Source organism: Phyllobates terribilis, unplaced genomic scaffold (genome assembly GCF_046119375.1).
Source record: "Phyllobates terribilis strain yellow unplaced genomic scaffold, ASM4611937v1 Scaffold_8__6_contigs__length_399053987, whole genome shotgun sequence".
NCBI lineage: Eukaryota > Metazoa > Chordata > Amphibia > Anura > Dendrobatidae > Phyllobates > Phyllobates terribilis.
In genome coordinates, this window is record NW_027362768.1 from 391,135,866 (window position 1) to 391,161,100 (window position 25,235).

Genomic DNA, 25,235 nt, shown 5'->3' on the forward strand with positions numbered 1-25,235 from the left:
TGCCTGTACAGAGCATGCCCACTGCTCTCCCGTAGAGGTCTATAGGTTATGTCACTACCTGTACAGAGCATGCCCACTGCTCTCCCGTAGAGGTCTATAAGTGATATCACTACCTGTACAGAGCATGCCCACTGCTCTCCCGTAGAGGTCTATAAGTGATATCACTACCTGTACAGAGCATGCCCACTGCCCTCCCGTAGAGGTCTGTAAGTGATATCACTGCCTGTACAGAGCATGCCCACTGCTCTCCCGTAGAGATCTATAGGTTATGTCACTACCTGTACAGAGCATGCCCACTGCTCTCCCGTAGAGGTCTATAGGTTATGTCACTACCTGTACAGAGCATGTCCACTGCTCTCCCGTAGAGGTCTATAAGCGATATCACTGCCTGTACAGAGCATGCCCACTGCTCTCCCGTAGAGGTCTATAAGTGATATCACTGCCTGTACAGAGCATGCCCACTGCTCTCCCGTAGAGGTCTATAAGTGATATCACTGCCTGTACAGAGCATGCCCACTGCTCTCCCGTAGAGGTCTATAAGTGATATCAGTGCCTGTAAAGAGCATGCCCACTGCTCTCCCGTAGAGGTCTATTGGTGGTATCACTACCTGTAAAGAGCATGCCCACTGCTCTCCCGTAGAGGTCTATAAGTGATATCACTGCCTGCACAGAGCATACCCACTGCTCTCCCGTAGAGGTCTATAAGTGATATCACTGCCTGTAAAGAGCATGCCCACTGCTCTCCCGTAGAAGTCTATAAGTGATATCACTGCCTGTAAAGAGCATGCCCACTGCTCTCCCGTAGAGGTCTATAGGTTATGTCACTACCTATACAGAGCATGCTCACTGCTCTCCCGTAGAGGTCTATAAGTGATATAACTACCTGTACAGAGCATGCCCACTGCCCTCCCGTGGAGGTCTATAAGTGATATCACTGCCTGTACAGAGCATGCCCACTGCTCTCCCGTAGAGGTCTATAGGTTATGTCACTACCTGTACAGAGCATGTCCACTGCTCTCCCGTAGAGGTCTATAAGCGATATCACTGCCTGTACAGAGCATGCCCACTGCTCTCCCGTAGAGGTCTATAAGTGATATCACTGCCTGTACAGAGCATGCCCACTGCTCTCCCGTAGAGGTCTATAGGTTGTCACTACCTGTACAGAGCATGCCCACTGCTCTCCCGTAGAGGTCTATAAGCGATATCACTGCCTGTACAGAGCATGCCCACTGCTCTCCCGTAGAGGTCTATAAGTGATATCACTGCCTGTACAGAGCATGCCCACTGCTCTCCCGTAGAGGTCTATAAGTGATATCACTGCCTGTACAGAGCATGCCCACTGCTCTCCCGTAGAGGTCTATAACTGATATCACTGCCTGTACAGAGCATGCCCACTGATCTCCCGTAGAGGTCTATTGGTGATATCACTACCTGTAAAGAGCATGCCCACTGCTCTCCCGTAGAGGTCTATAAGTGATATCACTGCCTGTACAGAGCATGCCCACTGCTCTCCCGTAGAGGTCTATAAGTGATATCACTGCCTGTACAGAGCATGCCCACTGCTCTCCCGTAGAGGTCTATAGGTGATATCACTACCTGTAAAGAGCATGCCCACTGCTCTCCCGTAGAGGTCTATAAGTGATATCACTGCCTGTACAGAGCATGCCCACTGCTCTCCCGTAGAGGTCTATAAGTGATATCACTGCCTGTACAGAGCATGCCCACTGCTCTCCCGTAGAGGTCTATAAGTGATATCACTACCTGTAAAGAGCATGCCCACTGCTCTCCCGTAGAGGTCTATAAGTGATATCACTGCCTGTAAAGAGCATGCCCACAGCTCTCCCGTAGAGGTCTATTGGTGATATCACTGCCTGTACAGAGCATGCCCACTGCTCTCCCGTAGAGGTCTATAAGTGATATCACTACCTGTAAAGAGCATGCCCACTGCTCTCCCGTAGAGGTCTATAAGTGATATCACTGCCTGTAAAGAGCATGGCCACTGCTCTCCCGTAGAGGTCTATAGGTTATGTCACTACCTGTACAGAGCATGCTCACTGCTCTCCCGTAGAGGTCTATAAGTGATATCACTGCCTGTACAGAGCATGCCCACTGCTCTCCCGTAGAGGTCTATAGGTTATGTCACTACCTGAACAGAGCATGCCCACTGCTCTGCCGTAGAGGTCTATAAGTGATATCACTACCTGTACAGAGCATGCCCACTGCCCTCCAGTAGAGGTCTATAAGTGATATCACTACCTGTACAGAGCATGCCCACTGCCCTCCAGTAGAGGTCTATAAGTGATATCACTGCCTGTACAGAGCATGCCCACTGCTCTCCCGTAGAGGTCTATAAGTGATATCACTGCCTGTACAGAGCATGCCCACTGCTCTCCCGTAGAGGTCTATAGGTTATGTCACTACCTGTACAGAGCATGCCCACTGCTCTCCCGTAGAGGTCTATAACTGATATCACTGCCTGTACAGAGCATGCCCACTGCCCTCCCGTAGAGGTTTATAAGCGATATCACTGCCTGTACAGAGCATGCCCACTGCTCTCCCGTAGAGGTCTATAAGTGATATCACTGCCTGTACAGAGCATGCCCACTGCTCTCCCGTAGAGGACTATAGGTTATGTCACTGCCTGTACAGAGCATGCCCACTGCTCTCCCGTAGAGGTCTATAACTGATATCACTGCCTGTACAGAGCATGCCCACTGCTCTCCCGTAGAGGTCTATAAGCGATATCACTGCCTGTACAGAGCATGCCCACTGCTCTCCCGTAGAGGTCTATAGGTTATGTCACTACCTGTACAGAGCATGCCCACTGCTCTCCCGTAGAGGTCTATAGGTGATGTCACTGCCTGTACAGAGCATGCCCACTGCTCTCCCGTAGAGGTCTATTGGTGATATCACTACCTGTAAAGAGCATGCCCACTGCTCTCCCGTAGAGGTCTACTGGTGATATCACTGCCTGTACAGAGCATGCCCACTGCTCTCCCGTAGAGGTCTATAGGTTATGTCACTACCTGTACAGAGCATGCCCACTGCTCTCCAGTAGAGGTCTATAGGTTATGTCACTACCTGTACAGAGCATGCCCACTGCTCTCCCGTAGAGGACTATAGGTTATGTCACTGCCTGTACAGAGCATGCCCACTGCTCTCCCGTAGAGGTCTATAACTGATATCACTGCCTGTACAGAGCATGCCCACTGCTCTCCCGTAGAGGTCTATAAGTGATATCACTGCCTGTACAGAGCATGCCCACTGCTCTCCCGTAGAGGTCTATAGGTTATGTCACTACCTGTACAGAGCATGCCCACTGCTCTCCCGTAGAGGTCTATAAGTGATATCACTGCCAGTACAGAGCATGCCCACTGCCCTCCCGTAGAGGTCTATAAGTGATATCACTGCCTGTACAGAGCATGCCCACTGCTCTCCCGTAGAGGTCTATAGGTTATGTCACTACCTGTACAGAGCATGTCCACTGCTCTCCCGTAGAGGTCTATAAGCGATATCACTGCCTGTACAGAGCATGCCCACTGCTCTCCCGTAGAGGTCTATAACTGATATCACTGCCTGTACAGAGCATGCCCACTGCTCTCCCGTAGAGGTCTATAAGTTATATCAGTGCCTGTAAAGAGCATGCCCACTGCTCTCCCGTAGAGGTCTATAAGTGATATCACTGCTTGTACAGAGCATGCCCACTGCTCTCCCGTAGAGGTCTATAAGTGATATCACTGCTTGTAAAGAGCATGCCCACTGCTCTCCCGTAGAAGTCTATAAGTGATATCACTGCCTGTAAAGAGCATGCCCACTGCTCTCCCGTAGAGATCTATAAGTTATATCACTGCCTGTACAGAGCATGCCCACTGCTCTCCCGTAGAGGTCTATAGGTTATGTCACTACCTGTACAGAGCATGCCCACTGCTCTCCCGTAGAGGTCTATAAGTGATATCACTACCTGTACAGAGCATGCCCACTGCTCTCCCGTAGAGGTCTATAAGTGATATCACTACCTGTACAGAGCATGCCCACTGCCCTCCCGTAGAGGTCTATAAGTGATATCACTGCCTGTACAGAGCATGCCCACTGCTCTCCCGTAGAGATCTATAGGTTATGTCACTACCTGTACAGAGCATGCCCACTGCTCTCCCGTAGAGGTCTATAGGTTATGTCACTACCTGTACAGAGCATGTCCACTGCTCTCCCGTAGAGGTCTATAAGCGATATCACTGCCTGTACAGAGCATGCCCACTGCTCTCCCGTAGAGGTCTATAAGTGATATCACTGCCTGTACAGAGCATGCCCACTGCTCTCCCGTAGAGGTCTATAACTGATATCACTGCCTGTACAGAGCATGCCCACTGCTCTCCCGTAGAGGTCTATAAGTGATATCAGTGCCTGTAAAGAGCATGCCCACTGCTCTCCCGTAGAGGTCTATTGGTGATATCACTACCTGTAAAGAGCATGCCCACTGCTCTCCCGTAGAGGTCTATAAGTGATATCACTGCCTGCACAGAGCATACCCACTGCTCTCCCGTAGAGGTCTATAAGTGATATCACTGCCTGTAAAGAGCATGCCCACTGCTCTCCCGTAGAAGTCTATAAGTGATATCACTGCCTGTAAAGAGCATGCCCACTGCTCTCCCGTAGAGATCTATAAGTGATATCACTGCCTGTAAAGAGCATGCCCACTGCTCTCCCGTAGAGGTCTATAAGTGATATCACTGCTTGTACAGAGCATGCCCACTGCTCTCCCGTAGAGGTCTATAAGTGATATCACTGCCTGTAAAGAGCATGCCCACTGCTCTCCCGTAGAGGTCTATAAGTGATACCATTGCCTGTACAGAGCATGCCCACTGCTCTCGCGTAGAGGTCTATAAGTTATATCACTGCCTGTACAGAGCATGCCCACTACTAGAGGTCTATAAGTGATATCACTGCCTGTACAGAGCATGCCCACTGCTCTCCCGTAGAGGTCTATAAGTGATATCACTGCCTGTACAGAGCATGCCCACTGCTCTCCCGTAGAGGTCTATAGGTGATATCACTACCTGTAAAGAGCATGCCCACTGCTCTCCCGTAGAGGTCTATAAGTGATATCACTGCCTGTACAGAGCATGCCCACTGCTCTCCCGTAGAGGTCTATAAGTGATATCACTGCCTGTACAGAGCATGCCCACTGCTCTCCCGTAGAGGTCTATAAGTGATATCACTGCCTGTACAGAGCACGCCCACTGCTCTCCCGTAGAGGTCTATAGGTGATGTCACTACCTGTACAGAGCACGCCCACTGCTCTCCCGTAGAGGTCTATAGGTGATGTCACTACCTGTACAGAGCATGCCCACTGCTCTCCCGTAGACGTCTATAGGTGATGTCACTGCCTGTACAGAGCATGCCCACTGCTCTCCCGTAGAGGTCTATAGGTGATGTCACTACCTGTACAGAGCACGCCCACTGCTCTCCCATAGAGGTCTATAGGTGATGTCACTACCTGTACAGAGCATGCCCACTGCTCTCCCGTAGAGGTCTATAGGTGATGTCACTGCCTGTACAGAGCATGCCCACTGCTCTCCCGTAGAGGTCTATAGGTGATGTCACTACCTGTACAGAGCATGCCCACTGCTCTCCCGTAGAGGTCTATAAGTGATATCACTGCCTGTACAGAGCATGCCCACTGCTCTCCCGTAGAGGTCTATAAGTGATGTCACTACCTGTACAGAGCATGCCCACTGCTCTCCCGTAGAGGTCTATAGGTGATGTCACTGCCTGTACAGAGCATGCCCACTGCTCTCCCGTAGAGGTCTATAGGTGATGTCACTGCCTGTACAGAGCATGCCCACTGCTCTCCCGTAGAGGTCTATAGGTGATGTCACTACCTGTACAGAGCATGCCCACTGCTCTCCCGTAGAGGTCTATAAGTGATATCACTACCTGTACAGACCATGCCCACTGCTCTCCCGTAGAGGTCTATAGGTGATGTCACTACCTGTACAGAGCACGCCCACTGCTCTCCCGTAGAGGTCTATAGGTGATGTCACTACCTGTACAGAGCATGCCCACTGCTCTCCCGTAGAGGTCTATAGGTGATGTCACTACCTGTACAGAGCATGCCCACTGCTCTCCCGTAGAGGTCTATAGGTGATGTCACTGCCTGTACAGAGCATGCCCACTGCTCTCCCGTAGAGGTCTATAGGTGATGTCACTACCTGTACAGAGCATGCCCACTGCTCTCCCGTAGAGGTCTATAGGTGATGTCACTACCTGTACAGAGCATGCCCACTGCTCTCCCGTAGAGGTCTATAACTGATATCACTGCCTGTACAGAGCATGCCCACTGCTCTCCCGTAGAGGTCTATAGGTTATGTCACTACCTGTACAGAGCATGCCCACTGCTCTCCCGTAGAGGTCTATAAGTGATATCACTGCCTGTACAGAGCATGCCCACTGCTCTCCCGTAGAGGTCTATAAGTGATATCACTGCCTGTAAAGAGCATGCCCACTGCTCTCCCGTAGAGGTCTATAAGTGATATCACTGCCTGTACAGAGCATGCCCACTGCTCTCCCGTAGAGGTCTATAAGTGATATCACTGCCTATAAAGAGCATGCCCACAGCTCTCCCGTAGAGGTCTATAAGTGATATCACTGCCTGTAAAGAGCATGCCCACTGCTCTCCCATAGAGGTCTATAAGTGATATCACTGCCTGTAAAGAGCATGCCCACAGCTCTCCCGTAGAGGTCTATAAGTGATATCACTGCCTGTAAAGAGCATGCCCACTGCTCTCCCGTAGAGGTCTATAGGTTATGTCACTACCTGTACAGAGCATGCCCACTGCCCTCCCGTAGAGGTCTATATAAGTGATATCACTACCTGTACAGAGCATGCCCACAGCTCTCCCGTAGAGGTCTATAAGTGATATCACTGCCTGTACAGAGCATGCCCACTGCTCTCCCGTAGAGGTCTATAAGTGATATCACTGCCTGTACAGAGCATGCCCACTGCTCTCCCGTAGAGGTCTATAAGTGATATCACTACCTGTACAGAGCATGCCCACTGCTCTCCCGTAGAGGTCTATAACTGATATCACTGCCTGTACAGAGCATGCCCACTGATCTCCCGTAGAGGTCTATTGGTGATATCACTGCCTGTAAAGAGCATGCCCACTGCTCTCCCGTAGAGGTCTATAAGTGATATCACTGCCTGTAAAGAGCATGCCCACAGCTCTCCCGTAGAGGTCTATTGGTGATATCACTACCTGTAAAGAGCATGCCCACTGCTCTCCCATAGAGGTCTATAAGTGATATCACTGCCTGTACAGAGCATGCCCACTGCTCTCCCGTAGAGGTCTATAAGTGATATCACTGCCTGTAAAGAGCATGCCCACAGCTCTCCCGTAGAGGTCTATAAGTGATATCACTGCCTGTAAAGAGCATGCCCACAGCTCTCCCGTAGAGGTCTATAAGTGATATCACTGCCTGTAAAGAGCATGCCCACTGCTCTCCCGTAGAGGTCTATAAGTGATATCACTACCTGTACAGAGCATGCTCACTGCTCTCCCGTAGAGGTCTATAAGTGATATCACTACCTGTACAGAGCATGCCCACTGCCCTCCCGTAGAGGTCTATAAGTGATATCACTGCCTGTACAGAGCATGCCCACTGCTCTCCCGTAGAGGTCTATAGGTTATGTCACTACCTGTACAGAGCATGTCCACTGCTCTCCCGTAGAGGTCTATAAGTGATATCACTGCCTGTACAGAGCATGCCCACTGCTCTCCCGTAGAGGTCTATAAGTGATATCACTGCCTGTACAGAGCATGCCCACTGCTCTCCCGTAGAGGTCTATAGGTTGTCACTACCTGTACAGAGCATGCCCACTGCTCTCCCGTAGAGGTCTATAAGCGATATCACTGCCTGTACAGAGCATGCCCACTGCTCTCCCGTAGAGGTCTATAAGTGATATCACTGCCTGTACAGAGCATGCCCACTGCTCTCCCGTAGAGGTCTATAAGTGATATCACTGCCTGTACAGAGCATGCCCACTGCTCTCCCGTAGAGGTCTATAACTGATATCACTGCCTGTACAGAGCATGCCCACTGATCTCCCGTAGAGGTCTATTGGTGATATCACTACCTGTAAAGAGCATGCCCACTGCTCTCCCGTAGAGGTCTATAAGTGATATCACTGCCTGTACAGAGCATGCCCACTGCTCTCCCGTAGAGGTCTATAAGTGATATCACTGCCTGTACAGAGCATGCCCACTGCTCTCCCGTAGAGGTCTATAGGTGATATCACTACCTGTAAAGAGCATGCCCACTGCTCTCCCGTAGAGGTCTATAAGTGATATCACTGCCTGTACAGAGCATGCCCACTGCTCTCCCGTAGAGGTCTATAAGTGATATCACTGCCTGTACAGAGCATGCCCACTGCTCTCCCGTAGAGGTCTATAAGTGATATCACTACCTGTAAAGAGCATGCCCACTGCTCTCCCGTAGAGGTCTATAAGTGATATCACTGCCTGTAAAGAGCATGCCCACTGCTCTCCCGTAGAGGTCTATAAGTGATATCACTACCTGTAAAGAGCATGCCCACTGCTCTCCCGTAGAGGTCTATAAGTGATATCACTGCCTGTAAAGAGCATGCCCACTGCTCTCCCGTAGAGGTCTATAGGTTATGTCACTACCTGTACAGAGCATGCTCACTGCTCTCCCGTAGAGGTCTATAAGTGATATCACTGCCTGTACAGAGCATGCCCACTGCTCTCCCGTAGAGGTCTATAGGTTATGTCACTACCTGAACAGAGCATGCCCACAGCTCTCCCGTAGAGGTCTATTGGTGATATCACTGCCTGTACAGAGCATGCCCACTGCTCTCCCGTAGAGGTCTATAAGTGATATCACTACCTGTAAAGAGCATGCCCACTGCTCTCCCGTAGAGGTCTATAAGTGATATCACTGCCTGTAAAGAGCATGCCCACTGCTCTCCCGTAGAGGTCTATAGGTTATGTCACTACCTGTACAGAGCATGCTCACTGCTCTCCCGTAGAGGTCTATAAGTGATATCACTGCCTGTACAGAGCATGCCCACTGCTCTCCCGTAGAGGTCTATAGGTTATGTCACTACCTGAACAGAGCATGCCCACTGCTCTGCCGTAGAGGTCTATAAGTGATATCACTACCTGTACAGAGCATGCCCACTGCCCTCCAGTAGAGGTCTATAAGTGATATCACTGCCTGTACAGAGCATGCCCACTGCTCTCCCGTAGAGGTCTATAAGTGATATCACTGCCTGTACAGAGCATGCCCACTGCTCTCCCGTAGAGGTCTATAGGTTATGTCACTACCTGTACAGAGCATGCCCACTGCTCTCCCGTAGAGGTCTATAACTGATATCACTGCCTGTACAGAGCATGCCCACTGCCCTCCCGTAGAGGTCTATAAGTGATATCACTGCCTGTACAGAGCATGCCCACTGCTCTCCCGTAGAGGTCTATAGGTTATGTCACTACCTGTACAGAGCATGTCCACTGCTCTCCCGTAGAGGTCTATAAGCGATATCACTGCCTGTACAGAGCTTGCCCACTGCTCTCCCGTAGAGGTCTATAAGTGATATCACTGCCTGTACAGAGCATGCCCACTGCTCTCCCGTAGAGGTCTATAAGTGATATCACTACCTGTACAGAGCATGCCCACTGCTCTCCCGTAGAGGTCTATAAGTGATATCACTACCTGTACAGAGCATGCCCACTGCCCTCCCGTAGAGGTCTATAAGTGATATCACTGCCTGTACAGAGCATGCCCACTGCTCTCCCGTAGAGGTCTATAGGTTATGTCACTACCTGTACAGAGCATGCCCACTGCTCTCCCGTAGAGGTCTATAAGTGGTATCACTGCCTGTACAGAGCATGCCCACTGCCCTCCCGTAGAGGTCTATAAGTGATATCACTGCCTGTACAGAGCATGCCCACTGCTCTCCCGTAGAGGTCTATAGGTTATGTCACTACCTGTACAGAGCATGTCCACTGCTCTCCCGTAGAGGTCTATAAGCGATATCACTGCCTGTACAGAGCATGCCCACTGCTCTCCCGTAGAGGTCTATAACTGATATCACTGCCTGTAAAGAGCATGCCCACTGCTCTCCCGTAGAGGTCTATAAGTGATATCAGTGCCTGTAAAGAGCATGCCCACTGCTCTCCCGTAGAGGTCTATAAGTGATATCACTGCTTGTACAGAGCATGCCCACTGCTCTCCCGTAGAGGTCTATAAGTGATATCACTGCCTGTAAAGAGCATGCCCACTGCTCTCCCGTAGAAGTCTATAAGTGATATCACTGCCTGTAAAGAGCATGCCCACTGCTCTCCCGTAGAGATCTATAAGTTATATCACTGCCTGTACAGAGCATGCCCACTGCTCTCCCGTAGAGGTCTATAGGTTATGTCACTACCTGTACAGAGCATGCCCACTGCTCTCCCGTAGAGGTCTATAAGTGATATCACTACCTGTACAGAGCATGCCCACTGCTCTCCCGTAGAGGTCTATAAGTGATATCACTACCTGTACAGAGCATGCCCACTGCCCTCCCGTAGAGGTCTATAAGTGATATCACTGCCTGTACAGAGCATGCCCACTGCTCTCCCGTAGAGATCTATAGGTTATGTCACTACCTGTACAGAGCATGCCCACTGCTCTCCCGTAGAGGTCTATAGGTTATGTCACTACCTCTACAGAGCATGTCCACTGCTCTCCCGTAGAGGTCTATAAGCGATATCACTGCCTGTACAGAGCATGCCCACTGCTCTCCCGTAGAGGTCTATAAGTGATATCACTGCCTGTACAGAGCATGCCCACTGCTCTCCCGTAGAGGTCTATAACTGATATCACTGCCTGTACAGAGCATGCCCACTGCTCTCCCGTAGAGGTCTATAAGTGATATCAGTGCCTGTAAAGAGCATGCCCACTGCTCTCCCGTAGAGGTCTATTGGTGATATCACTACCTGTAAAGAGCATGCCCACTGCTCTCCCGTAGAGGTCTATAAGTGATATCACTGCTTGTACAGAGCATGCCCACTGCTCTCCCGTAGAGGTCTATAAGTGATATCACTGCCTGTACAGAGCATACCCACTGCTCTCCCGTAGAGGTCTATAAGTGATATCACTGCCTGTAAAGAGCATGCCCACTGCTCTCCCGTAGAAGTCTATAAGTGATATCACTGCCTGTAAAGAGCATGCCCACAGCTCTCCCGTAGAGGTCTATAAGAGATATCACTGCCTGTAAAGAGCATGCCCACTGCTCTCCCGTAGAGGTCTATAGGTTATGTCACTACCTGTACAGAGCATGCCCACTGCTCTCCCGTAGAGGTTTATAAGTGATATCACTACCTGTACAGAGCATGCCCACTGCTCTCCCGTAGAGATCTATAGGTTATGTCACTACCTGTACAGAGCATGCCCACAGCTCTCCCGTAGAGGTCTATAAGTGATATCACTGCCTGTACAGAGCATGCCCACTGCTCTCCCGTAGAGGTCTATAAGTGATATCACTGCCTGTACAGAGCATGCCCACTGCTCTCCCGTAGAGGTCTATAACTGATATCACTGCCTGTACAGAGCATGCCCACTGCTCTCCCGTAGAGGTCTATTGGTGATATCACTACCTGTACAGAGCATGCCCACTGCTCTCCCGTAGAGGTCTATAACTGATATCACTGCCTGTACAGAGCATGCCCACTGATCTCCCGTAGAGGTCTATTGGTGATATCACTGCCTGTAAAGAGCATGCCCACTGCTCTCCCGTAGAGGTCTATAAGTGATATCACTGCCTGTAAAGAGCATGCCCACAGCTCTCCCGTAGAGGTCTATTGGTGATATCACTACCTGTAAAGAGCATGCCCACTGCTCTCCCATAGAGGTCTATAAGTGATATCACTGCCTGTACAGAGCATGCCCACTGCTCTCCCGTAGAGGTCTATAAGTGATATCACTGCCTGTAAAGAGCATGCCCACAGCTCTCCCGTAGAGGTCTATAAGTGATATCACTGCCTGTAAAGAGCATGCCCACTGCTCTCCCGTAGAGGTCTATAGGTTATGTCACTACCTGTACAGAGCATGCTCACTGCTCTCCCGTAGAGGTCTATAAGTGATATAACTACCTGTAAAGAGCATGCCCACTGCCCTCCCGTAGAGGTCTATAAGTGATATCACTGCCTGTACAGAGCATGCCCACTGCTCTCCCGTAGAGGTCTATAGGTTATGTCACTACCTGTACAGAGCATGTCCACTGCTCTCCCGTAGAGGTCTATAAGCGATATCACTGCCTGTACAGAGCATGCCCACTGCTCTCCCGTAGAGGTCTATAAGTGATATCACTGCCTGTACAGAGCATGCCCACTGCTCTCCCGTAGAGGTCTATAGGTTGTCACTACCTGTACAGAGCATGCCCACTGCTCTCCCGTAGAGGTCTATAAGCGATATCACTGCCTGTACAGAGCATGCCCACTGCTCTCCCGTAGAGGTCTATAAGTGATATCACTGCCTGTACAGAGCATGCCCACTGCTCTCCCGTAGAGGTATATAAGTGATATCACTGCCTGTACAGAGCATGCCCACTGCTCTCCCGTAGAGGTCTATAACTGATATCACTGCCTGTACAGAGCATGCCCACTGATCTCCCGTAGAGGTCTATTGGTGATATCACTACCTGTAAAGAGCATGCCCACTGCTCTCCCGTAGAGGTCTATAAGTGATATCACTGCCTGTACAGAGCATGCCCACTGCTCTCCCGTAGAGGTCTATAAGTGATATCACTGCCTGTACAGAGCATGCCCACTGCTCTCCCGTAGAGGTCTATAGGTGATATCACTACCTGTAAAGAGCATGCCCACTGCTCTCCCGTAGAGGTCTATAAGTGATATCACTGCCTGTACAGAGCATGCCCACTGCTCTCCCGTAGAGGTCTATAAGTGATATCACTGCCTGTACAGAGCATGCCCACTGCTCTCCCGTAGAGGTCTATAAGTGATATCACTACCTGTAAAGAGCATGCCCACTGCTCTCCCGTAGAGGTCTATAAGTGATATCACTGCCTGTAAAGAGCATGCCCACAGCTCTCCCGTAGAGGTCTATTGGTGATATCACTGCCTGTACAGAGCATGCCCACTGCTCTCCCGTAGAGGTCTATAAGTGATATCACTACCTGTAAAGAGCATGCCCACTGCTCTCCCGTAGAGGTCTATAAGTGATATCACTGCCTGTAAAGAGCATGCCCACTGCTCTCCCGTAGAGGTCTATAGGTTATGTCACTACCTGTACAGAGCATGCTCACTGCTCTCCCGTAGAGGTCTATAAGTGATATCACTGCCTGTACAGAGCATGCCCACTGCTCTCCCGTAGAGGTCTATAGGTTATGTCACTACCTGAACAGAGCATGCCCACTGCTCTGCCGTAGAGGTCTATAAGTGATATCACTACCTGTACAGAGCATGCCCACTGCCCTCCAGTAGAGGTCTATAAGTGATATCACTGCCTGTACAGAGCATGCCCACTGCTCTCCCGTAGAGGTCTATAAGTGATATCACTGCCTGTACAGAGCATGCCCACTGCTCTCCCGTAGAGGTCTATAGGTTATGTCACTACCTGTACAGAGCATGCCCACTGCTCTCCCGTAGAGGTCTATAACTGATATCACTGCCTGTACAGAGCATGCCCACTGCCCTCCCGTAGAGGTTTATAAGCGATATCACTGCCTGTACAGAGCATGCCCACTGCTCTCCCGTAGAGGTCTATAAGTGATATCACTGCCTGTACAGAGCATGCCCACTGCTCTCCCGTAGAGGTCTATAAGTGATATCACTACCTGTACAGAGCATGCCCACTGCTCTCCCGTAGAGGTCTATAAGTGATATCACTACCTGTACAGAGCATGCCCACTGCTCTCCCGTAGAGGTCTATAAGTGATATCACTACCTGTACAGAGCATGCCCACTGCCCTCCCGTAGAGGTCTATAAGTGATATCACTGCCTGTACAGAGCATGCCCACTGCTCTCCCGTAGAGGTCTATAGGTTATGTCACTACCTGTACAGAGCATGCCCACTGCTCTCCCGTAGAGGTCTATAAGTGATATCACTGCCTGTACAGAGCATGCCCACTGCCCTCCCGTAGAGGTCTATAAGTGATATCACTGCCTGTACAGAGCATGCCCACTGCTCTCCCGTAGAGGTCTATAGGTTATGTCACTACCTGTACAGAGCATGTCCACTGCTCTCCCGTAGAGGTCTATAAGCGATATCACTGCCTGTACAGAGCATGCCCACTGCTCTCCCGTAGAGGTCTATAACTGATATCACTGCCTGTACAGAGCATGCCCACTGCTCTCCCGTAGAGGTCTATAAGTTATATCAGTGCCTGTAAAGAGCATGCCCACTGCTCTCCCGTAGAGGTCTATAAGTGATATCACTGCTTGTACAGAGCATGCCCACTGCTCTCCCGTAGAGGTCTATAAGTGATATCACTGCTTGTAAAGAGCATGCCCACTGCTGTCCCGTAGAAGTCTATAAGTGATATCACTGCCTGTAAAGAGCATGCCCACTGCTCTCCCGTAGAGATCTATAAGTTATATCACTGCCTGTACAGAGCATGCCCACTGCTCTCCCGTAGAGGTCTATAGGTTATGTCACTACCTGTACAGAGCATGCCCACTGCTCTCCCGTAGAGGTCTATAAGTGATATCACTACCTGTACAGAGCATGCCCACTGCTCTCCCGTAGAGGTCTATAAGTGATATCACTACCTGTACAGAGCATGCCCACTGCCCTCCCGTAGAGGTCTGTAAGTGATATCACTGCCTGTACAGAGCATGCCCACTGCTCTCCCGTAGAGATCTATAGGTTATGTCACTACCTGTACAGAGCATGCCCACTGCTCTCCCGTAGAGGTCTATAGGTTATGTCACTACCTGTACAGAGCATGTCCACTGCTCTCCCGTAGAGGTCTATAAGCGATATCACTGCCTGTACAGAGCATGCCCACTGCTCTCCCGTAGAGGTCTATAAGTGATATCACTGCCTGTACAGAGCATGCCCACTGCTCTCCCGTAGAGGTCTATAAGTGATATCACTGCCTGTACAGAGCATGCCCACTGCTCTCCCGTAGAGGTCTATAAGTGATATCAGTGCCTGTAAAGAGCATGCCCACTGCTCTCCCGTAGAGGTCTATTGGTGGTATCACTACCTGTAAAGAGCATGCCCACTGCTCTCCCGTAGAGGTCTATAAGTGATATCACTGCCTGCACAGAGCATACCCACTGCTCTCCCGTAGAGGTCTATAAGTGATATCACTGCCTGTAAAGAGCATGCCCACTGCTCTCCCGTAGAAGTCTATAAGTGATATCACTGCCTGTAAAGAGCATGCCCACTGCTCTCCCGTAGAGGTCTATAGGTTATGTCACTACCTGTACAGAGCATGCTCACTGCTCTCCCGTAGAGGTCTATAAGTGATATAACTACCTGTACAGAGCATGCCCACTGCCCTCCCGTAGAGGTCTATAAGTGATATCACTGCCTGTACAGAGCATGCCCACTGCTCTCCCGTAGAGGTCTATAGGTTATGTCACTACCTGTACAGAGCATGTCCACTGCTCTCCCGTAGAGGTCTATAAGCGATATCACTGCCTGTACAGAGCATGCCCACTGCTCTCCCGTAGAGGTCTATAAGTGATATCACTGCCTGTACAGAGCATGCCCACTGCTCTCCCGTAGAGGTCTATAGGTTGTCACTACCTGTACAGAGCATGCCCACTGCTCTCCCGTAGAGGTCTATAAGCGATATCACTGCCTGTACAGAGCATGCCCACTGCTCTCCCGTAGAGGTCTATAAGTGATATCACTGCCTGTACAGAGCATGCCCACTGCTCTCCCGTAGAGGTCTATAAGTGATATCACTGCCTGTACAGAGCATGCCCACTGCTCTCCCGTAGAGGTCTATAACTGATATCACTGCCTGTACAGAGCATGCCCACTGATCTCCCGTAGAGGTCTATTGGTGATATCACTACCTGTAAAGAGCATGCCCACTGCTCTCCCGTAGAGGTCTATAAGTGATATCACTGCCTGTACAGAGCATGCCCACTGCTCTCCCGTAGAGGTCTATAAGTGATATCACTGCCTGTACAGAGCATGCCCACTGCTCTCCCGTAGAGGTCTATAGGTGATATCACTACCTGTAAAGAGCATGCCCACTGCTCTCCCGTAGAGGTCTATAAGTGATATCACTGCCTGTACAGAGCATGCCCACTGCTCTCCCGTAGAGGTCTATAAGTGATATCACTGCCTGTACAGAGCATGCCCACTGCTCTCCCGTAGAGGTCTATAAGTGATATCACTACCTGTAAAGAGCATGCCCACTGCTCTCCCGTAGAGGTCTATAAGTGATATCACTGCCTGTAAAGAGCATGCCCACAGCTCTCCCGTAGAGGTCTATTGGTGATATCACTGCCTGTACAGAGCATGCCCACTGCTCTCCCGTAGAGGTCTATAAGTGATATCACTACCTGTAAAGAGCATGCCCACTGCTCTCCCGTAGAGGTCTATAAGTGATATCACTGCCTGTAAAGAGCATGGCCACTGCTCTCCCGTAGAGGTCTATAGGTTATGTCACTACCTGTACAGAGCATGCTCACTGCTCTCCCGTAGAGGTCTATAAGTGATATCACTGCCTGTACAGAGCATGCCCACTGCTCTCCCGTAGAGGTCTATAGGTTATGTCACTACCTGAACAGAGCATGCCCACTGCTCTGCCGTAGAGGTCTATAAGTGATATCACTACCTGTACAGAGCATGCCCACTGCCCTCCAGTAGAGGTCTATAAGTGATATCACTACCTGTACAGAGCATGCCCACTGCCCTCCAGTAGAGGTCTATAAGTGATATCACTGCCTGTACAGAGCATGCCCACTGCTCTCCCGTAGAGGTCTATAAGTGATATCACTGCCTGTACAGAGCATGCCCACTGCTCTCCCGTAGAGGTCTATAGGTTATGTCACTACCTGTACAGAGCATGCCCACTGCTCTCCCGTAGAGGTCTATAACTGATATCACTGCCTGTACAGAGCATGCCCACTGCCCTCCCGTAGAGGTTTATAAGCGATATCACTGCCTGTACAGAGCATGCCCACTGCTCTCCCGTAGAGGTCTATAAGTGATATCACTGCCTGTACAGAGCATGCCCACTGCTCTCCCGTAGAGGACTATAGGTTATGTCACTGCCTGTACAGAGCATGCCCACTGCTCTCCCGTAGAGGTCTATAACTGATATCACTGCCTGTACAGAGCATGCCCACTGCTCTCCCGTAGAGGTCTATAAGCGATATCACTGCCTGTACAGAGCATGCCCACTGCTCTCCCGTAGAGGTCTATAGGTTATGTCACTACCTGTACAGAGCATGCCCACTGCTCTCCCGTAGAGGTCTATAGGTGATGTCACTGCCTGTACAGAGCATGCCCACTGCTCTCCCGTAGAGGTCTATTGGTGATATCACTACCTGTAAAGAGCATGCCCACTGCTCTCCCGTAGAGGTCTACTGGTGATATCACTGCCTGTACAGAGCATGCCCACTGCTCTCCCGTAGAGGTCTATAGGTTATGTCACTACCTGTACAGAGCATGCCCACTGCTCTCCAGTAGAGGTCTATAGGTTATGTCACTACCTGTACAGAGCATGCCCACTGCTCTCCCGTAGAGGACTATAGGTTATGTCACTGCCTGTACAGAGCATGCCCACTGCTCTCCCGTAGAGGTCTATAACTGATATCACTGCCTGTACAGAGCATGCCCACTGCTCTCCCGTAGAGGTCTATAAGTGATATCACTGCCTGTACAGAGCATGCCCACTGCTCTCCCGTAGAGGTCTATAGGTTATGTCACTACCTGTACAGAGCATGCCCACTGCTCTCCCGTAGAGGTCTATAAGTGATATCACTGCCAGTACAGAGCATGCCCACTGCCCTCCCGTAGAGGTCTATAAGTGATATCACTGCCTGTACAGAGCATGCCCACTGCTCTCCCGTAGAGGTCTATAGGTTATGTCACTACCTGTACAGAGCATGTCCACTGCTCTCCCGTAGAGGTCTATAAGCGATATCACTGCCTGTACAGAGCATGCCCACTGCTCTCCCGTAGAGGTCTATAACTGATATCACTGCCTGTACAGAGCATGCCCACTGCTCTCCCGTAGAGGTCTATAAGTTATATCAGTGCCTGTAAAGAGCATGCCCACTGCTCTCCCGTAGAGGTCTATAAGTGATATCACTGCTTGTACAGAGCATGCCCACTGCTCTCCCGTAGAGGTCTATAAGTGATATCACTGCTTGTAAAGAGCATGCCCACTGCTCTCCCGTAGAAGTCTATAAGTGATATCACTGCCTGTAAAGAGCATGCCCACTGCTCTCCCGTAGAGATCTATAAGTTATATCACTGCCTGTACAGAGCATGCCCACTGCTCTCCCGTAGAGGTCTATAGGTTATGTCACTACCTGTACAGAGCATGCCCACTGCTCTCCCGTAGAGGTCTATAAGTGATATCACTACCTGTACAGAGCATGCCCACTGCTCTCCCGTAGAGGTCTATAAGTGATATCACTACCTGTACAGAGCATGCCCACTGCCCTCCCGTAGAGGTCTATAAGTGATATCACTGCCTGTACAGAGCATGCCCACTGCTCTCCCGTAGAGATCTATAGGTTATGTCACTACCTGTACAGAGCATGCCCACTGCTCTCCCGTAGAGGTCTATAGGTTATGTCACTACCTGTACAGAGCATGTCCACTGCTCTCCCGTAGAGGTCTATAAGCGATATCACTGCCTGTACAGAGCATGCCCACTGCTCTCCCGTAGAGGTCTATAAGTGATATCACTGCCTGTACAGAGCATGCCCACTGCTCTCCCGTAGAGGTCTATAACTGATATCACTGCCTGTACAGAGCATGCCCACTGCTCTCCCGTAGAGGTCTATAAGTGATATCAGTGCCTGTAAAGAGCATGCCCACTGCTCTCCCGTAGAGGTCTATTGGTGATATCACTACCTGTAAAGAGCATGCCCACTGCTCTCCCGTAGAGGTCTATAAGTGATATCACTGCCTGCACAGAGCATACCCACTGCTCTCCCGTAGAGGTCTATAAGTGATATCACTGCCTGTAAAGAGCATGCCCACTGCTCTCCCGTAGAAGTCTATAAGTGATATCACTGCCTGTAAAGAGCATGCCCACTGCTCTCCCGTAGAGATCTATAAGTGATATCACTGCCTGTAAAGAGCATGCCCACTGCTCTCCCGTAGAGGTCTATAAGTGATATCACTGCTTGTACAGAGCATGCCCACTGCTCTCCCGTAGAGGTCTATAAGTGATATCACTGCCTGTAAAGAGCATGCCCACTGCTCTCCCGTAGAGGTCTATAAGTGATACCATTGCCTGTACAGAGCATGCCCACTGCTCTCGCGTAGAGGTCTATAAGTTATATCACTGCCTGTACAGAGCATGCCCACTACTAGAGGTCTATAAGTGATATCACTACCTGTACAGAGCATGCCCACTGCTCTCCCGTAGAGGTCTATAAGTGATATCACTACCTGTAAAGAGCATGCCCACTGCTCTCCCGTAGAGGTCTATAAGTGATATCACTGCCTGTACAGAGCATACCCACTACTCTCCCGTAGAGGTCTATAGGTTATGTCACTACCTCTACAGAGCATGCCCACTGCTCTCCCGTAGAGGACTATAGGTTATGTCACTTCCTGTACAGAGCATGCTCACTGCTCTCCCGTAGAGGTCTATAAGTGATATCACTGCCTGTACAGAACATGCCCACTGCTCTCCCGTAGAGGTCTATAGGTTATGTCACTACCTGTACAGAGCATGCCCACTGCTCTCCCGTAGAGGACTATAGGTTATGTCACTGCCTGTACAGAGCATGCCCACTGCTCTCCCGTAGAGGTCTATAAGTGATATCACTGCCTGTACAGAGCATGCCCACTGCTCTCCCGTAGAGGTCTATAGGTTATGTCACTACCTGTACAGAGCATGCCCACTGCTCTCCCGTAGAGGTCTATAAGTGATATCACTGCCTGTACAGAGCATGCCCACTGCTCTCCCGTAGAGGTCTATAAGTGATATCACTGCCTGTACAGAGCATGCCCACTGCTCTCCCGTAGAGGTCTATAGGTGATGTCACTGCCTGTACAGAGCATGCCCACTGCTCTCCCGTAGAGGTCTATAAGTGATATCACTGCCTGTCCAGAGCATGCCCACTGCTCTCCCGTAGAGGTCTATAAGTGATATCACTACCTGTACAGAGCATGCCCACTGCTCTCCCGTAGAGGTCTATAAGTGATATCACTGCCTGTCCAGAGCATGCCCACTGCTCTCCCGTAGAGGTCTATAAGTGATATCACTACCTGTACAGAGCATGCCCACTGCTCTCCCGTAGAGGTCTATAAGTGATATCACTACCTGTACAGAGCATGCCCACTGCTCTCTCGTAGAGGTCTATAAGTGATATCACTGCCTGTCCAGAGCATGCCCACTGCTCTCCCGTAGAGGTCTATAAGTGATATCACTACCTGTACAGAGCATGCCCACTGCTCTCCCGTAGAGGTCTATAAGTGATATCACTGCCTGTACAGAGCATGCCCACTGCTCTCCCGTAGAGGTCTATAAGTGATATCACTGCCTGTACAGAGCATGCCCACTGCTCTCCCGTAGAGGTCTATAAGTGATATCACTACCTGTACAGAGCATGCCCACTGCTCTCCCGTAGAGGACTATAGGTTATGTCACTGCCTGTACAGAGCATGCCCACTGCTCTCCCGTAGAGGTCTATAAGTGATATCACTGCCTGTACAGAGCATGCCCACTGCTCTCCCGTAGAGGTCTATAGGTTATGTCACTACCTGTACAGAGCATGCCCACTGCTCTCCCGTAGAGGTCTATAAGTGATATCACTGCCTGTACAGAGCATGCCCACTGCTCTCCCGTAGAGGTCTATAAGTGATATCACTGCCTGTACAGAGCATGCCCACTGCTCTCCCGTAGAGGTCTATAAGTGATATCACTGCCTGTACAGAGCATGCCCACTGGTCTCCCGTAGAGGTCTATAGGTGATGTCACTGCCTGTACAGAGCATGCCCACTGCTCTCCCGTAGAGGTCTATAGGTTATGTCACTACCTGGACAGAGCATGTCCACTGCTCTCCCGTAGAGGTCTATAAGTGATATCACTGCCTGTACAGAGCATGCCCACTGCTCTCCCGTAGAGGTCTATAGGTTATGTCACTACCTGTACAGAGCATGCCCACTGCTCTCCCGTAGAGGTCTATAAGTGATATCACTACCTGTACAGAGCATGCCCACTGCTCTCCCGTAGAGGTCTATAGGTTATGTCACTACCTGTACAGAGCATGCCCACTGCTCTCCCGTAGAGGTCTATAAGTGATATCACTACCTGTACAGAGCATGCCCACTGCCCTCCAGTAGAGGTCTATAGGTTATGTCACAACCTGTACAGAGCATGCCCACTGCTCTCCCGTAGAGGTCTATAGGTTATGTCACTACCTGTATAGAGCATGCCCACTGCTCTCCCGTAGAGGTCTATAAGTGATATCACTGCCTGTACAGAGCATGCCCACTGCTCTCCCGTAGAGGTCTATAAGCGATATCACTGCCTGTACAGAGCATGCCCACTACTCTCCCGTAGAGGTCTATAGGTTGTCACTACCTGTACAGAGCATGCCCACTGCTCTCCCGTAGAGGTCTATAAGCGATATCACTGCCTGTACAGAGCATGCCCACTGCTCTCCCGTAGAGGTCTATAAGTGATATCACTGCCTATACAGAGCATGCCCACTGCTCTCCCGTAGAGGTCTATAACTGATATCACTGCCTGTACAGAGCATGCCCACTGCTCTCCCGTAGAGGTCTATAGGTTATGTCACTACCTGTACAGAGCATGCCCACTGCTCTCCCGTAGAGGTCTATAACTGATATCACTGCCTGTACAGAGCATGCCCACTGCCCTCCCGTAGAGGTCTATAGGTTATGTCACTACCTGTACAGAGCATGCCCACTGCTCTCCCGTAGAGGTCTATAGGTTATGTCACTACCTGTACAGAGCATGCCCACTGCTCTCCCGTAGAGGTCTATAGGTTATGTCACTACCTGTACAGAGCATGCCCACTGCTCTCCCGTAGAGGTCTATAGGTTATGTCACTACCTGTACAGAGCATGCCCACTGCTCTCCCGTAGAGGTCTATAAGTGATATCACTACCTGTACAGAGCATGCCCACTGCTCTCCCGTAGAGGTCTATAAGCGATATCACTGCCTGTACAGAGCATGCCCACTACTCTCCCGTAGAGGTCTATAAGTTGTCACTACCTGTACAGAGCATGCCCACTGCTCTCCCGTAGAGGTCTATAAGCGATATCACTGCCTGTACAGAGCATGCCCACTGCTCTCCCGTAGAGGTCTATAAGTGATATCACTGCCTATACAGAGCATGCCCACTGCTCTCCCGTAGAGGTCTATAACTGATATCACTGCCTGTACAGAGCATGCCCACTGCTCTCCCGTAGAGGTCTATAGGTTATGTCACTACCTGTACAGAGCATGCCCACTGCTCTCCCGTAGAAGTCTATAGGTGATGTCACTACCTGTACAGAGCATGCCCACTGCTCTCCCGTAGAGGTCTATTGGTGATATCACTACCTGTAAAGAGCATGCCCACTGCTCTCCCGTAGAGGTCTACTGGTGATATCACTGCCTGTACAGAGCATGCCCACTGCTCTCCCGTAGAGGTCTATAAGTGATATCACTGCCTGTAAAGAGCATGCCCACAGCTCTCCCGTAGAGGTCTATAAGAGATATCACTGCCTGTAAAGAGCATGCCCACTGCTCTCCCGTAGAGGTCTATAGGTTATGTCACTACCTGTACAGAGCATGCCCACTGCTCTCCCGTAGAGGTCTATAAGTGATATCACTACCTGTACAGAGCATGCCCACTGCCCTCCCGTAGAGGTCTATAAGTGATATCACTGGCTGTACAGAGCATGCCCACTGCTCTCCCGTAGAGGTTTATAAGTGATATCACTACCTGTACAGAGCATGCCCACTGCTCTCCCGTAGAGATCTATAGGTTATGTCACTACCTGTACAGAGCATGCCCACTGCTCTCCCGTAGAGGTCTATAGGTTATGTCACTACCTGTACAGAGCATGCCCACTGCTCTCCCGTAGAGGTCTATAGGTTATGTCACTACCTGTACAGAGCATGCCCACTGCCCTCCCGTAGAGGTCTATAAGTGATATCACTGCCTGTACAGAGCATGCCCACTGCTCTCCCGTAGAGATCTATAGGTTATGTCACTACCTGTACAGAGCATGCCCACTGCTCTCCCGTAGAGGTCTATAGGTTATGTCACTACCTGTACAGAGCATGTCCACTGCTCTCCCGTAGAGGTCTATAAGCGATATCACTGCCTGTACAGAGCATGCCCACTGCTCTCCCGTAGAGGTCTATAAGTGATATCACTGCCTGTACAGAGCATGCCCACTGCTCTCCCGTAGAGGTCTATAGGTTATGTCACTACCTGTACAGAGAATGCCCACTGCTCTCCCGTAGAGGTCTATAAGTGATATCACTGCCTGTACAGAGCATGCCCACTGCTCTCCCGTAGAGGTCTATAACTGATATCACTGCCTGTACAGAGCATGCCCACTGCTCTCCCGTAGAGGTCTATAAGTGATATCAGTGCCTGTAAAGAGCATGCCCACTGCTCTCCCGTAGAGGTCTATTGGTGATATCACTACCTGTAAAGAGCATGCCCACTGCTCTCCCGTAGAGGTCTATAAGTGATATCACTGCTTGTACAGAGCATGCCCACTGCTCTCCCGTAGAGTGATATCACTGCCTGTATAGAGCATGCCCACTGCTCTCCCGTAGAAGTCTATAAGTGATATCACTGCCTGTAAAGAGCATGCCCACTGCTCTCCCGTAGAGATCTATAAGTGATATCACTGCCTGTAAAGAGCATGCCCACTGCTCTCCCGTAGAGGTCTATAAGTGATATCACTGCTTGTACAGAGCATGCCCACTGCTCTCCCGTAGAGGTCTATAAGTGATATCACTGCCTATAAAGAGCATGCCCACTGCTCTCCCGTAGAGGTCTATAAGTGATACCATTGCCTGTATAGAGAATGCCTACTGCCCTCCCGTAGAGGTCTATAAGTGATATCACTGCCTGTCCAGAGAATGCCCACTGCTCTCCCGTAGAGGTCTATAAGTTATATCACTGCCTGTACAGAGCATGCCCACTGCTAGAGGTCTATAAGTGATATCACTACCTGTACAGAGCATGCCCACTGCTCTCCCGTAGAGGTCTATAGGTTATGTCACTGCCTGTACAGAGCATGCCCACTGCTCTCCCGTAGAGGTCTATAGGTTATGTCACTACCTGTACAGAGCATGCCCACTGCTCTCCCGTAGAGGTCTATAAGTGATATCACTACCTGTAAAGAGCATGCCCACTGCTCTCCCGTAGAGGTCTATAAGTGATATCACTGCCTGTACAGAGCATGCCCACTGCCCTCCCGTAGAGGTCTATAAGTGATATCACTGCCTGTACAGAGCATGCCCACTGCTCTCCCGTAGAGGTCTATAGGTTATGTCACTACCTCTACAGAGCATGCCCACTGCTCTCCCGTAGAGGTCTATAAGTGATATCACTACCTGTACAGAGCATGCCCACTGCTCTCCCGTAGAGGTCTATAAGTGATATCACTGCCTGTACAGAGCATGCCCACTGCTCTCCCGTAGAGGTCTATAAGTGATATCACTGCCTGTACAGAGCATGCCCACTGCTCTCCCGTAGAGGTCTATAGGTTATGTCACTACCTGTACAGAGCATGCCCACTGCTCTCCCGTAGAGGTCTATAAGTGATATCACTACCTGTACAGAGCATGCCCACTGCTCTCCCGTAGAGGTCTATAGGTTATGTCACTACCTGTACAGAGCATGCCCACTGCTCTCCCGTAGAGGTCTATAAGTGATATCACTACCTGTACAGAGCATGCCCACTGCCCTCCAGTAGAGGTCTATAGGTTATGTCACAACCTGTACAGAGCATGCCCACTGCTCTCCCGTAGAGGTCTATAGGTTATGTCACTACCTGTATAGAGCATGCCCACTGCTCTCC